General features: G+C 42.4%; 1 non-coding gene across 1 annotated transcript; it reads left to right on the top strand.

The window, feature by feature from the left end:
- Positions 1–13,530: 13,530 nt before the first annotated feature.
- Positions 13,531–13,637, top strand: LOC120281569. Its single transcript, XR_005542712.1, has one exon. It is a non-coding gene; the product is annotated as a small nucleolar RNA R71 (small nucleolar RNA).
- The last annotated feature ends 1,530 nt before the right edge of the window (positions 13,638–15,167 follow it).

Below are 15,167 nucleotides of genomic sequence, written 5' to 3'. Positions count from 1 at the left end.
TCCCAAGTGGATGATTGTCCACACCTTCTATAATGGGTTGAATCCAAGCACGAAACAGTTATTTGATGTGGTTGCAGAAGGCACCTTATAAAGTAAAACCCCTAAAGCTGCCCAACAACTCATTAAAGAAATAGCTGTGAATAGTTATCAATAGAATGCTCATGACAAGAAGAAGATAGCCGATCTTCATGAGATTGATGCAATCACATCCCTAATAGTCCAAGTAAAAGCATTAAGCAAGAAGTTAGACACTCTAACTTCTCCAAGAGTGGTGATAGTGATGAATTATAAAGGGGTGTGGAGGTGGACATACATCATCAAATTGTCCCATTTTTGTCAGTAGTGCAGTACCTATTAAGCAAATAGACTTTGTGGGGAATGCAATGAGAGGCTAAGGCAATTCTTATAGAAACACTTTCAATACGGGATGGAAAAATCACCCAAACTTTTCTTGGAACAACTTGAGCCAGCCAAAGCCTCTTGGGCCACCAGGATTTTAGCAACCATAGTCTATAAGTTTGGAGAATCGAGTTTCAAGTCTAGATAATTGAGTTACAAGTCTAGATAATCGTATGTCAGATTTGGAAAAAGTGTTAACAAAGTTCATCCTCTCCTCCGACATATACTTCCAGGGCGTAGAGAGTACTCTTTTCAACCACACTGCATCATTGCTCAATTTGGAAAATCAAGCAGGACAAATTACGAAGTCACTTTTGGAGAGACCTCAAGGGAGTTTGCCTAGTCACCAAGAGATAAACCTAAAAAAGCAGTAAAAGCAATCACTTTGAGGAGTGGTCGCGAACTTGAAAGTAAGCTCCCAGCTGAAAAGTTTGCACATGATTCACCCAAGAAGAAGGAGATTGAGGAGAAGGGTAAGGAGAAGGAGGTGGCTTCCACACCTTACAAACCAAGGATCCCCTATCGTTTAAGGCTGAAAAATGACCAAAATAATGAGCAATACAAGAAATTCCTGGGCTTATTTAACAAACCAAGGATCATTTATCCCATTCGTGGAGGTATTGTCACAAATGCCTCATTATGCGAAGTTCTTCGAGGACCTCTTGACCAACAATAGGAAGATGAAGTAGAGTACAACTGTGATTTTAGATACATCATGCTTGGGAGTATTGCAAAAGAATATGCTCGAATAAGATGAAGGATCTCAAAAGTTTTATCATCCCGTGCAACATTGGGAATTTTGGTAAAGAAAAGGCATAAGCAGATTCATGGGCCAGCATTAATGTGATGCCTTACACTTTCTTCCAAAAGTTCAATTTGTTTAAACCAAGACCCACTTAAATGATGCTTCAACTAGCTGACCATTTAGTAAGGCATTCGAGAAGTATCATTGATAATGTACTTGTTAAGGTGGACAAGTATATTTTTTTCTATAGATTTTATTATCCTTGATGTTAATGAGGATGTCGATGTACCATTGATACTTTGGAGGCTATTCTTGTGCACTTCCAAGGCTCTTATTGACATGGATGGAAGGAAGATGACATTGATGATCAGAGACGAGAAGTAAACTTATCGTCTTATTGAAGCCATGCGACATTCTCTTGATTTTAATGATACTTTGTATTTTCTTGACACCATTGATGACTTGTCTGATGATTATGTGTAGGAAATGTTATTCCCAGATCCATTTGAAGGATGGCTAGACCAAGAGGTCAAAAATAAAGAAACCTCATCACTTGGTCTAGTGGACAAGGGCAACATACCCCGGGTGATAATGAAGAATATGATCTAAAAGATGAAGAAGTTAAGACACTACCACAAGAAACATACCAATATATCTGGGGATGAGCACGCACAAGATAAAAGTGATACTCCATTATTTGGTAACAAGCTCTATCACTCTCCCTCTAACGTACAAAATTAATGTTCATCATGCTATAAGGTTGCAGGTAAGAGGCCATCTATGCTTCATGAACCGCCTTGAGGTGAGCAATAGGGTACATCAAAGCTCGCGATGTAAAACATGAGCTTCTTGGGAGGCAACCCAAGTGGTTATATTAATTTTAGTTCTTACTTTTTAATTCTGCAGAAATAATTCCTTTGAGTAGGCATTTTTTTGTTTAATTTTATTAGTGATGAGTGATTTTTATCATTTTTTTGTGTTAATTGATGAATCCATGTGTTTGGCAAAGTTTCTGATGTTTTTCATGAGTTTAGGCGAGTTGCTGACCATCTATTGGTTAATTTCCAAATTTCTGCAGTTTTCCATATGCTTCTAGTGATAGCTACAAATTTTGAGCATTTTTTGGACCATGTGGATGATTTCTGTGCTTTTTCTCATAATCTAGAGAATCCACATGGCCATGTAGATTTTTCACATGACCATGTGGGTGGTTTCAGGCTTTATTTTGTTTATCCAGAGAATCCACATGGGGGTGTGGAAATTCCACATGCCCATGTGGATTTACTTTAAAAATCAAAAAGCCATCCAAAGAATCCACACAGTCATGAGAAAAATCCAGATGGTCATATGGATTTGTTTCAGAGAATCCACACGGGGATGTGGATTTTCCACACCTCCATGTGGATTATATATAAAGGAAATGGCGTGTTTTCTCTAACTCTTCATCTACATGCCTCTTCACTTTCAAAAGCCTCCACATCAAGGATTGCATCTTTATTTCTTCTTCATCCATTTCCCTTACCTATTTAAAGGTTTTGTGAGGTTTGCCCAGTGTTTTATCTCATTTTTGAACTTCATCTTCTCTTGTAAGCTTCTTCTTTTATCCTTCTTTGCCATGGATATTTATCTTCAATATTTGTGATGATTTATACAATTTAGCATCCTATTTCCTTGTAAACACACTTGAGCATGATTCATTGAAGTCTTAAGGAAGTTTGAAGTCATTTGTAAAGCTGTTAGGGACTGAATAATGCCAATTTTGCCATGGTGAAGAACCACACGGCCTATCCACATAGCCGTGTGAATCCTTTGATTTGTGTTTTTTAGCATCCAGAGAAAGCACACGGCCGTGTGGCAGAGTTACACGGTTGTGTGACTTCTTGTAGCATGTTTTTCAAGCCGAAATTGATTCTTTCACTTCTCTTTTTGCAGGAATGGCTCCTAGAACTAAGAAACTAGCTTCCAGGCTTCTTTATTCAACCAGTGAGGAATCTCTTGAGCAGTTGGAGTTTGCACTACCCGACATCAAGTTAGACTTGAGTGTGTATCAAGGCTCAAGTTTGGACAGTCTCAAACTCCAGATTTACAAGCATTGACGGCAATCGAACAAGTGGGGGCAGGAGAATTGGCAGAGGAAGTACATGAGCTCCTTTCTGTTGGTGGTTGGAACAGGCTCTTGTCTATTAAGGACCCATCCATCTGTGATTTTACATTGGAGGTCCTCGTGCCCTTCGACTTCAACTATTTGTACAATGACTACAGTCAAGAGGACATGATCCGATTCTGTGTACTTGGGTAGTACCACAACATGAGCCTAACACAGTTCTCTATTGCACTTGGACTGTAAAACAGGGATTTCATTTACACTAAGGAGTACACTCTGTTACCATTTAATTATCTCTTTAGAGTGACTCCCAGCAGTTGAAAAGTGCTTATGTGATAAGAATATGAAGTGTTCTTTCCTTATAATGAGCATTAATTTTCTCGGGTTTTAACACTAATATGTGTGCATTTATATTACTTTCATGCATATAGGGTTGTGAAGCCGAAGGTTAAAGAAAGAAGACAATGTAGATCATAAATGCACCATTTGGAGGAAGTCTTAAGAAGGTTCAAATGTGAAAACATAAGTCGGGTTTAAGATGTGAGAATGTGTGCCAACCTCCTTGTATTCAAGTTAGCACAACGATTTGGAGCGGCACAAGGGCAGTCATATTCAAGAATTCTGGCTTGTGCATGTATAGCAAGATCTCAACCAATGTGTTCATTTATTGAAGAAGCAAAGTGATCTACAGCGTAAACGTGTGGCCGTTTACGTTACCTCAATGAAAACATGGATTCGGGAGTGTTTCGGGCTGGTACTGTAGCAGGTACTCTAGAAAAACACTGTAACAGGTACTGTTCACAATCGGTCTAAGAAGGAGTAAAAAATAGAATCCACACAAGCGTGGGGAAATTCCACACCCCTATGCAAAAAATCCATAGGGGCACCCACATGGGCGTGTGGATTCCCTATTCCAGCCCTATTTAAGGCCGATTTCAGCCTGTATTTTAGCATTCTTTTCTCCATCTTTTCCCCAACTTAAGAGAGGGATGCAACTAGGGTTTTGAGAGGTATTGGCTAGGGATTTGGAAAGCTTCTATGGCTCTGACATCGCACTCTGTTTGGAAGAAGGTTAGTGGGAGAGCTTTTGTCGGCACCGATCCGGCGAGGTATATCCTAGGCCGGACAAAGGGACCCTTGGATGAGTAGAGGACTCTCCACAAGACCATCACCATGACTATCGAGGGGGTTTTCTATGGATTCTTTGCTTTTACATTCGATATCATTGATTGTAATTAGCTCCATGGAGAGCTAAACCCCTGACACGACCGAATATGCGTGTAAAATGCAAGTGCACGGGTGTCGAAGTAATAATCCTAGATGAGTGGGTATCGTATCCACAGAGAGTAGGGAATAAAGACACTTAAGTTGTTTCTTAACTAATGTGGAAGATGAATAGCGATAAGTGTGACAAAATTTGAAATAACGAAAATAAAAACAACAAGATAGAGGGCACAAGTAAAGGAGAAAGTAAGGCAACCGATAAAGATGGGGTACCCGGATATTGATCCGCCTGGGACAATCGTTTCAAGTGCAAGAACCCTCTATTATACTTCCTAATTGATGCAACAATGAGTCATGGAAATCCTTAATTACATGATCCCAAATCTAAGGTCAACCATGCCTAACTCTATACATGTCCCGGAGGAGAGATTGAATAACCTCTCAACCTCGCACTCGCATAGAATTGCAATGAGCTCTAGGGATTCCAAGTGATAAACCCTATTCCTATATACAGACCTAACCCTTTGGTCCAGGTGAAAGATCCCTAGCCATAATTAAGCCCTAGGTGCTAAAATCACTTCAAAGCTTTACTCCGTTGTACTCGCAACTAAGCCCCAGCGAAAGGTCATCCCTTAGCCCATTGACTCTACTATGGCCGCAAAGAACTCTTGGAATGTAGAGGTGAGATAGATCACACTGGAGGGTAAAGGGGATGCTCCTCTACCTCTCGACTCACCCTCTCAACCCTCTCTAATCTAGCTTTGTCTAACTCTCATGGTGTGTCACTCACTTACAAGAGTTACCAAGAAGAACTCTCAACCGTAGTGTCACTCTAGGGGAGTATTCATACAATCAAGTCTCCAAGATTGGAACTCACAATAAACATCAATTAATTGAAAGCAAAATAAAGAGGTCCAATGAAATGAATACATCGTAGGGTTCACAAATACCCAAGTACCCACTAGGAGTTTAGCTCTCCATGGAGCTAGATACAATCAATGAAATCGAATGTAAAAACAAAACATCCATAGAAAACCCCCTCGATAGTCATGGCAATGGTCTTGTGGAGAGTCCTCCACTCGTCGCAAGGGTCCCTTTGTCCGGCCTAGGATACACCTCGACGGATCGGTGCTGATGAAAGCTCTCCGACTAACATTTTTCCAAAAGGCGCGCGATGTCGGAGCAGTAGAACCTTTCCAAAGCCCTAGCCAATACCTCTCAAAACCCTAGCCGCCGCCCTCTCTCAAGTTAGGGAAAAGATGGAGAAAAGAATGCTGAAATCGGTGCTGAAATCAGCTTTTAAAGGGCTGGAATCGGGAATCCATACGTCCATATGGGCGCCCCTGTGGATTTGTCACACGGGCGTGTGGAATTTCCACACACCCGTGTGGATTCTCTATTTTCCTATTTTCTCGGCCGGCTGTAAACAGTGTTGCTGTAGTATTTTTACTACATTATTTTCTACAATACCCTGCTATAGTACCGGCCTGAAATACTCCCGAATCCATACTTTCATTGAGGTAACGCAAACAGGCACACATTTACTTCGTGGATTGCCTTGCTTCTTTAATAACGAATATGTTGGTGGAGATCTTGTTCTATATGCACAAGTCAGAATGCTTGAATGTGACTGCCCTTGTGCCCCTCCAAATAGTTGTGCTAACTCGAGTACAAGGAGGTTGGCACACATTACTACATCTGGAACTTGACCTATGTCTTCGCGTTTAAACCTTAGCAAGATTTCCTCCAAATTAGTGCATTACGACCCACATTGGCTTCTTTTTCTCATAATCGGCCTCACAACCCTACCTGTATGAAAGTAACATAAATACACCCATATTAGCGTTAAAACCCGAGAAAAGTAATGCCCAACACAAGGAAAGAACGCTTCGCATTCTTATCGCACAAGCACTTATCAAGCTCCCCCACACTTAAGCTTTTGTTTGTCCTCTAGCAAAGATTAAAACATTATATGCATAGATGAAGGAAACATTGGAAGTGCTTACCCTAAGGTTCACCAAAGCATACAAAGAGTGCATTATACAAGTAAGGGAAATTTCAACACTAAATACAAAAAATCAATGCTCTAGCTAAAAACTTTAATCAAAAAGGACGACAAACCCGAAAATGTGTAAGTGTGTGCACTCACTCCATACAACCCAAAGTATACTCCTCAATGCTCTAAGTGCAAGGAACTTATTTATCTACAAAAAGTAACAAAATATTTCAAAGGTGGTAGTAGCTTCACACATCCTCTAAGGTAGCCCTTTCCAAAGCGGCCGCTAAAGTGGCTTCACACTTTCATGGTGCTACCTCTTTCTACCGAAGTGGTACTTTTCACTCATCCTATGAGATAGCTCTTTCTCTCATTAGGGCATAACTAGTATCCGACTTGTGTGAGTAGCTTCATACTTCATAAGTGGTAGCTCTTTCCACCCAACAATCACAAATAAACAATAAAACTATTTTGTTCCATTTTTTTCAGAATTAACACAAAAAACAACTATAACTAGTCCCTTATACATCAAACATGAGTTTCCAAAAGAGTTTAAAGAGTGATTAGTGCAACAAGTGTCAATCGTGCAAAAATTCCTAGAAATTCAACCAAAAACTAGAGCATGAAAACATTCAATGTTAAAAATTCTCCTAAACTCAAAAATATAATCAATGCAACTAAGGTGAACTGCCATTGGCTATGTGAGCATGTATATCAATCAAAACTAGTATAAAAGAGATGTGTGCACTATGAAACTCCCCCACACACACATAAGTTGTACATTGCCCCCAATGTACACATGTAAGCTCATTCATAATTTAAATAAATCAAATTCAGATGTGGGAGAAGCAATCAAAATAATACTCCCCTGACTCCTAGTGTTGCATTTGATAGAGCTAAGTCCTTGGGAGTGTTGTTCCAATGGGTTGTGAAGCTCACACGGCCAAGTGCCGAAACACCTTGGCCGTGCCCATGACAAAGTCTCAATTCCCATGATGACAAGACCATCTACACGTATACACAAGAGGGTTCAGTAAAGCTCAATAAAAATAAAACAACTCGAGTTTACAAAAGATAAAGCAATGAATACAACTCGATATAGCGAAAATAAAAAGATAAACTCAAGTGTTGATGTCATCCTCTAAATCTACTGCTGCTGCTGCTGGTGATGAAGTACATGGTGGGTCAACTGGTGCCGTAAAAGAGGATTGTGGTGTTGGAGGGATTGGAGATCTGCTCATCAATAACTGTCGTAGGAAGTCAAAATGGCCAATCATATCAGTATACTATGCTGTCTGTATCATCCCGAATCTCGATGATCTCAGACCACAAGACACTCACAGTGCTCTCTAGCCTCTCAATACGCTCATAGGCTTGGAAAGGGATAATCGCGCACTCTGCGGTCTCGGTCACCATCGGTGCGGAACCCTCCGTTGCATCCCTGCCGCCCTCGGCGCTCTCAGTGGTGGAAGTGGCTAAAATGTAAGCTCCAGACTCATATCTACGCACCACTCCCATCATCCTAAGCATATCGAGTCCAAGCGGAGAGGGAATAACTGTTTGATCGGTATCCCGAAGAGCATCACCGAGACCCATCCCCAAAATAAATCTAGTAATATAGGGACCAACAAATAATACTCCCACTCTCCCGTTCTGGCCCTGGTATCGCATGTAATCTGCCACAATGTGTCCCAGATAAATAGGCACGGACCTAGCCATGGAATACAGATAAAGTAAACTCTATCGATTCATAGTACTAGTGTTATCACCTTGGCCATCCACAGATCTGCTAATGACGGTGAATAAATATCTGTAGCTCAGCCGAGACAAACATGTGGCCTTGGATACTCCCGGTTCATGTTGTCTCTGTCCGCACAAGACCTGGTAAGCCTTCTATGGGGTCAAGGTGCCAAGGTAATCTATTGGCAAGTGACTATACTCCTCAGTTTCTGTGTATGGCTCATCGTACAAGCCCATGCGAACCAAAAATTCTGTGACACTCATGGCAAATTGACGTCCAAACGCTTTAAACTGTATGCCATTAGTGATGTCAAAACTCCCATACTGCTGCTCAAACTCAAAAGATGCCAGCACCTCCAGTGTCAGTGGCTGGAAAACTGGCTCACGTATAGACAATAATCTTCGCTAGCTTCCCACGGCCGTCAGCGTGTCAAGTTCCCTGACTAACTCGTCATCCCACTGGACCCCAGTCAGCACGCTCAAGTCCATAAACCAGAATTGGCCAAACCTAAGTCCAGATAACCGTTCGAAACGAGCCCGATGCTCGGGATTTGAGAACTCAATATGTGCCAACTCGGGTGAAGGTTCTCTAGGGCGCTTCCCTTCTTGCCTCCTCGAGTGCGGTGCCATTCTTATGATAAATAAGGAAGAAACGATCAAATAAACTCAGAAACAAAATACTACAAAATTCCACACGGGCCTGTGGAAATTATAGACATGAAAATTGCCACAACTCAAGATCTTCAATCTAACAAAAACCCAGGATTTGCGAAGAAAAGAGGATAAAAAGTGTTACCGATGAAATAGATGATAATACTTCGAAAATCGGCACAAAATGTGAAGCAAAATCCTCCAAAACAATGGTGAAGGGCCGGGAAATTGATCAAGAGTGGTTTTCGGGTGATTGGAGATGAAGAAGAAGAGAATCCACAAAGATTTTAAAGAAAAACTCGCGTCTCTTGGAATTCTGCGCATCCACATGGATGTGCGGAAATTACCCATGCCCGTGCGCCTTCACAGGAAAGCTTCACAGGGGCAGGTGCACGCCCCTGTGTGCTCTCAGGAAAACACTCACTGCCTCTGAACGTAAATACACTGGTGTGTGAGAAATACCCACGCCCATGTGCCCGACACGCAGGGGCAGCCGCATGCCCCTGTGGCTAGTCTAGACATCTGAGAAAAATTGCTAAGTGTTCCGCACGCCCGTGTGGAAATTCCTCATGGGTGTGGACAATCACAGGCCCAACTCACAGGGGCAAGCGCACACCCCTGTGACTTCTCGGAATGGAGAGAGCTCCTCTGCAGAGATTCGCACGGGCGTGCGGAACTTACCCACGCCCGTGCGATTTTCACAAGGTCGCCCACAGGGGCAAGTCCACGCCCCTATGTGCTTTCGGGATAATCTGCCAATCTCTGTAGGAATTCACACGCCCATGTAGAAATTACCCACGAGCGTGCGAGAATCGCATGGTCATTCACAAGGGTGAGTCCATGCCCCTGTGCCGTCTCTGGATGAGCTCCTAATGCAAATTCATGGGCGTGCAGAAATTCCACACGCCCGTGCATTTTCTCTGGATGCCTTAGAAAATTCTGTAGCTCTGTAGAAAATTTTTGAACATGTTTACACACTCAGAGCCTACCTTAATATGCAAATTTTACTAGTGAAAAACATGAGAAATAGCTCAAACGACCTAACTTCGCCAAATCCACGTGAAAACACATGATGACAATTCAAAACCCACAATAAAATCACAGCACAAGTATATAAAAATCAAGACACCAACACTCAACACTTTATTCATGCACACACTAAACTACTAAACTACAAAAACAGTAAACACTTGGGTTGCCTCCCAAGAAGCGGTTGTTTAACGTCACTTAGCTTGACGTACGTTGTCTTACCTCACGGGGGCTCATAGATGAAGGTTGCCCTCTTACCCATGGCTTGGAAACATGATGAGCAAAGCCTCTTGAGGGTAGAGGGTAAATTATCGGGCTTGGGACAGGCTAACACTGGTTCATCCAACTTCTTCGGTTCACGCATGTCTCCAACAGCCTTGGAGCGTTTCCGGTAGCGTCTCCTTACCCTCTTCATCTTTCGGAGCACCTTCTTCAAGATCCCCGAGGTAGATGGCACTTCTTCCATCGAACCAAGCATCATTACTTCTTCATTATCCTCCTCTTGGTCGAACAGACCCTCATATGGGATCTGGATTGAACATTTCCTGCATGTATTCATCAACAATCTCATCAGTAGTGTCTAGAAAATATAAAGTATCATCGAAATCAAGAGAATGCCGAATGGCTTCAGCAAGGCGGTATGTGAGCTTGTTATCTCTAACTCTCAAAGTTAGTTCTCCGATGTCCATGTCAATCAATGCCTTGGAAGTCCGCAAGAACGGCCTCCTAAGTGTCAAGGGTACATCCGCATCCTCATCGACGTCTAGCACCACAAAGTCTACAGAAAATAAATACTTGTCTACCTTGACAAGCACATCTTCTATGATACCCCTCGAATGTCTCACTGTTCGGTCCGCCAATTGCAAAGTCATCCGAGTAGGCCTAGGCTCGCCCATGCCTAGCTTTTGAAAGAAGGTGTATGGCATGACGTTAATACTGGCCCCTGAGTCCACCAATGCCATTTCTTCACCTAGATTGCCAATATTACACAGAATGATGAAGCTTCCCGGGTCTTTCTTCTTGTTCGGCATGTTCTTTTGCAAAACCGCCGAGCAAGATGCATCTAAAATCACTGAAGCACTCTCCTCTAACTTCCTCTTGTTGGTCAACAAGTCTTTCAAGAATTTTGTATACTTAGGCATTTTAGCCAATGCCTCAACAAAAGGAATATTGATGTGGAGTTGTTTAAACAAACTCAGGAACTTCTTGTACTGTTCATCTCCTTGATCATTCTTCAATCTAGAGGGATAAGGGATTTTTGGCTTGAAAGGTGGGGGTGCCACCTCCTTCTCTTTCCTTGCTCCCTCCTCGACCTCTATAACCTCGAGTGCATGTTCACTGGGCTTCACACTCACCAAAAACATGATTGCTTCCCCGTAAGTATACGGGATCGCCAAGTAATACCTCGTGTGAAGACATGAGGATCGTATTCCATGGGGCTAAGGATCTCCTATTACTCCTTCTCGAGCTATTATCTAGCCTAAGATCTCAAGTGAGGGAATTTACTCTACTAGGTGCAATTAAAACTAAAACAAGATTATCAACAAATTAGAGAGAACAAGCAATAAGCAGGCAAGAAACTCAATGTAATGCAAAGGCCTATGGATGCGGATGCCCTTGAGGGGTTATCATGAAACATGGGGATGAACAAAAGATGCAAGGGTAAAATGGACCATGAGTTTCCAAGATTAGAACAACCCCAATTTCTCGGCGATTGAACCCTAATCCCATACGAACATAGATAGAAATTTTTTTCCAAATCCATATTCCTACGATTGCATTAAGTACGAGGAAATCTCACTTAGGAGTTAGCCTACTCTTCTTTGGCTTAAACCTACATGGAGGGCTACCAAACACCCGATTTCTCTGCGTGATGATACAAGTATCCCCTTCTAATCCATTCATGATCTAATACATGCTAGCAAGTCACATCTACATGCATCACTCATAAAAGAGCTACATATTTCTCCTTAATTTATCACTTAGCATGAAAACAATGGATTAAATCTCAAAATTACCCAAGCATGGAATTAACAAGTAATCATCCAAAATACATGATAAAACACCCCAAGGTTCACCAACACCCGGTGGCCTTGGGGGTCTAGTGTGTCATCATCCCACAACAAGCAATACAATCATTAAAACACAAAAGAAAAGCATAAGTGACACTCCCTAGATGAAATGGTGGAGGAGGAGGTAGAATATATGCCGAATGACGCTTCCCCCACCAAAGGAATGCCGAATGACGCTTCCTCTAGCCGTGGGTCTCCTTCCTTCAAATCATGGTAGATCTCCCCTTGAATGATGTTGCCTTCTTGCCTTGAGATTCTTGGACCTTGGCCTTGAATGATCTCCTAGCTTTCTTGCCCTTCTTCTCCTTCCCAAGTTCCCCCAAAGCCTCTCAAGTGGTCTCCCAAAATAAGCCTAGCAAAAAGCCCCTTGTTCTGCCCTAAAAGTCAGTATTCATACCCCCCCATGATATACAGGCCATATAGGAGTCGTATGGGGGATCGGATAGCACTCAAAAACCCTAGATTCACATTTCATATAGGGGTGCATATGGCCCCATATACTAGGGTAGTATGGAAATCTGGGCAGACAACTCCAAATCATTCCGCTGCTACAGGGCATACGGCCCCCATACTGGTAGTATGGGGGGTGGTATGAAATTCATGTTTCCTTGTCTTTTTGCCTAAATGATATCTTCTTGTTCTCCATGGCTTCCTTATGCCCTACAAAGCAAATAGTAGGAGATTAAGTGCAAAACGGGCATCAAACCTCACAAAATACATGCAAAGTGAATACGATATATATATATATATATGAAAACACCTACATTTAGACACTTATCACTTACCCTCAACCTCACGACCATTTCTCAAAGCGATCGCCTTCACATGCTCTCTAGGGTTGGTCTCGATGTTATTCGGCAAGCTTCCTTGTGTCCTTTCCCATAAGCACTTCGCAATCTACCCTACTTGATTTTCAAGATTATGCAAAGAGGCGATATGGTTGCGAAGTGTAGCCCCAACTGATTGGAACCTTGTATCAGATGATTACACAAACCTAGTTAAGGCCTTCTCCAAATCGTTCATTCAGGTCTCCAAACCTGAAACTCAGTTCTCCATGTTTGGGGCTTGTTGTTGGAAACTCGGTGGCCCTATGGCCTTTTGTGGACCTTGGTTGCTCCACGAGAAATTGGGATGACTCTTCCAACCCGGATTGTAGGTATTGTTGTATGGGTTTCCTTGATTCCTCATACTATTACCTACAAAATTGACATTCTCAACCGAAGATGCATCACCAATAGAGATCGGGCAATCGGAGGGAGCATGTTCTCCACCACACCCGGTGCAAGTAGTCAAGGCCGCCACTCTATTCGATGTTAGGAGATCTAACTTCTAACTGAATGATTCCACTTGAGTTGCCAATGAAGTTACTGCATCTATCTCATGGAGGCCGGCCACTTTTTTCTTCTCCCTGGTATTCCATTGGTAGCTGTTTAACCTCATTTCTTCAATTAATTGACGGGCCTCATCGGGGGTCTTGCTACCTAAGGTACCTCCTGCTGCCGGATCCAAGAGTTGCCTTGTACTCAAATTCAGATCATTGTAAAAGGTCTAAACAATCATCCACTCCGGGAATCCGTGTTGCAGGCACTTTCTCAGGAGCTCCTTGAACCTTTCCTACATCTTATATAGAGACTCCAATTCCAACTGTACAAAGGACGAGATCTCATTCCTAAGCTTTGTGGATTTTTCGGGAGGGAAATATCGGGCAAGAAAAGCTTCTACCATCTTCTCCCATGTAGTAATCGAGGCTCTAGGTAATGAGTGTAGCCACTGCTTCGCTCTCCCCTTTAAGGAAAAATGGGAAGGCTCTCAGCTCGATGGCATCATCCGTCACCCCGTTTATCTTTAGCATATCACACACTTTGAGAAAGTTCTCTATATGACTGTTTGGATCCTCATCGGCCAAAACATTGAACTGTACGGATTGCTGCAACATGTGGATGAATGCCGGCTTCAACTCGAAGTTCTGAGCTATAATCGGGGGACGCACAATGCTCGATTGTGTCCCCAACACTAAAGGTCTGGCATAATCGGATAATATCCACCATTTCTCATTCTATTCTGCTATGTTTTCAGATTCTTCTACTTCCAAATCAGCTAGATTAGACTGTTCTTGCACAGGTTCTTTCCCTTTTTTTCTCAGTGTATGTTCAAGCTCGGGATCTCCTTCAATCAGTATTGAGGGGTTCCCTCGGGCCATAACCTGGAGCTACAGCCAAAAAGAAAGAAAAAGAAATCAGAATGATGATAGAATAAGAAAATATGAAATAGAATGAATAAACGAATAGCTAAGAAAACAAAGTGCAAAGTATCTCCAAATGCCTATTCCCCGGTAACGGCACCAAAAACTTGACACGACCGAATATGCGTGTAAACCGCAAGTGCAAGGATGTCGAAGTAATAATCCCAGATGAGTGGATATCGTATCCACTGAGAGTAGGAAATAAAGACACTTACGTTGTTCCTTAACTAATGTGGAAGTGACAAGGTCCCCTTGCGTATATCCCGCAAGTGCACGGGTTTGTCGAAGTAATAATCCCGGGTGAGCGGGTATCGAATCCACAGGGAGTAGGGAATAAAAATACTTAATTCGATTCTTAGCTATGTAAAAGATCAGTGATAATGAGTGTGATAATGATTCAATTCTCAACAGTAAAAGCAACAAGTAAGAGAGCAAAAGTAAAGAAGGGGGTAAGGCAATCGATAAAGATGGGTACCCGGATAATGCTCCACCTAGGATAATTGTTTCAAGTGCAAGAACCCTCTATTATGCTTCCTAATCAATGCAATGGTGAGTCATGGAAATCCTTAATTACATAGTCCCAAATCTAAGGTCAACTATGCCTAACTCTATACATGTCCCGGAGGAGAAATAGAACAATCTCAACACCTCGCACTCGCATAGAGTTGCAATGAGCTCTAGGGATTCCAAGTGATAAATCTCTTCCTAATTATAGACCTAACCCTTTGGTCCAGGTGGAAGGTCCCTAACCACAATTAAGCCCTACATACTAAGATCACCTCAACGCTTCACTCCGTTGCACGCGTAACTAAGCCCCAACGGAAGTTCATCCCTTAGACCATTCACTCTATTATGGTCGCAAAGAACTCGAGGAACGGAGGTAGAATCTATCACGTCGAGGGGAAAGGGGATGCTCCTGTACCTCTCGACTCACCCTCTCAACCCTCTCCAACATAGATTTGTCT

The sequence above is a fragment of the Dioscorea cayenensis genome, chromosome 2, assembly GCF_009730915.1.
Source record: "Dioscorea cayenensis subsp. rotundata cultivar TDr96_F1 chromosome 2, TDr96_F1_v2_PseudoChromosome.rev07_lg8_w22 25.fasta, whole genome shotgun sequence".
In the NCBI taxonomy this organism is placed as follows: domain Eukaryota; kingdom Viridiplantae; phylum Streptophyta; class Magnoliopsida; order Dioscoreales; family Dioscoreaceae; genus Dioscorea; species Dioscorea cayenensis.
Note: the sequence above shows the minus strand (reverse complement) of the source record. Positions and strands in the feature narration are given on the sequence as shown.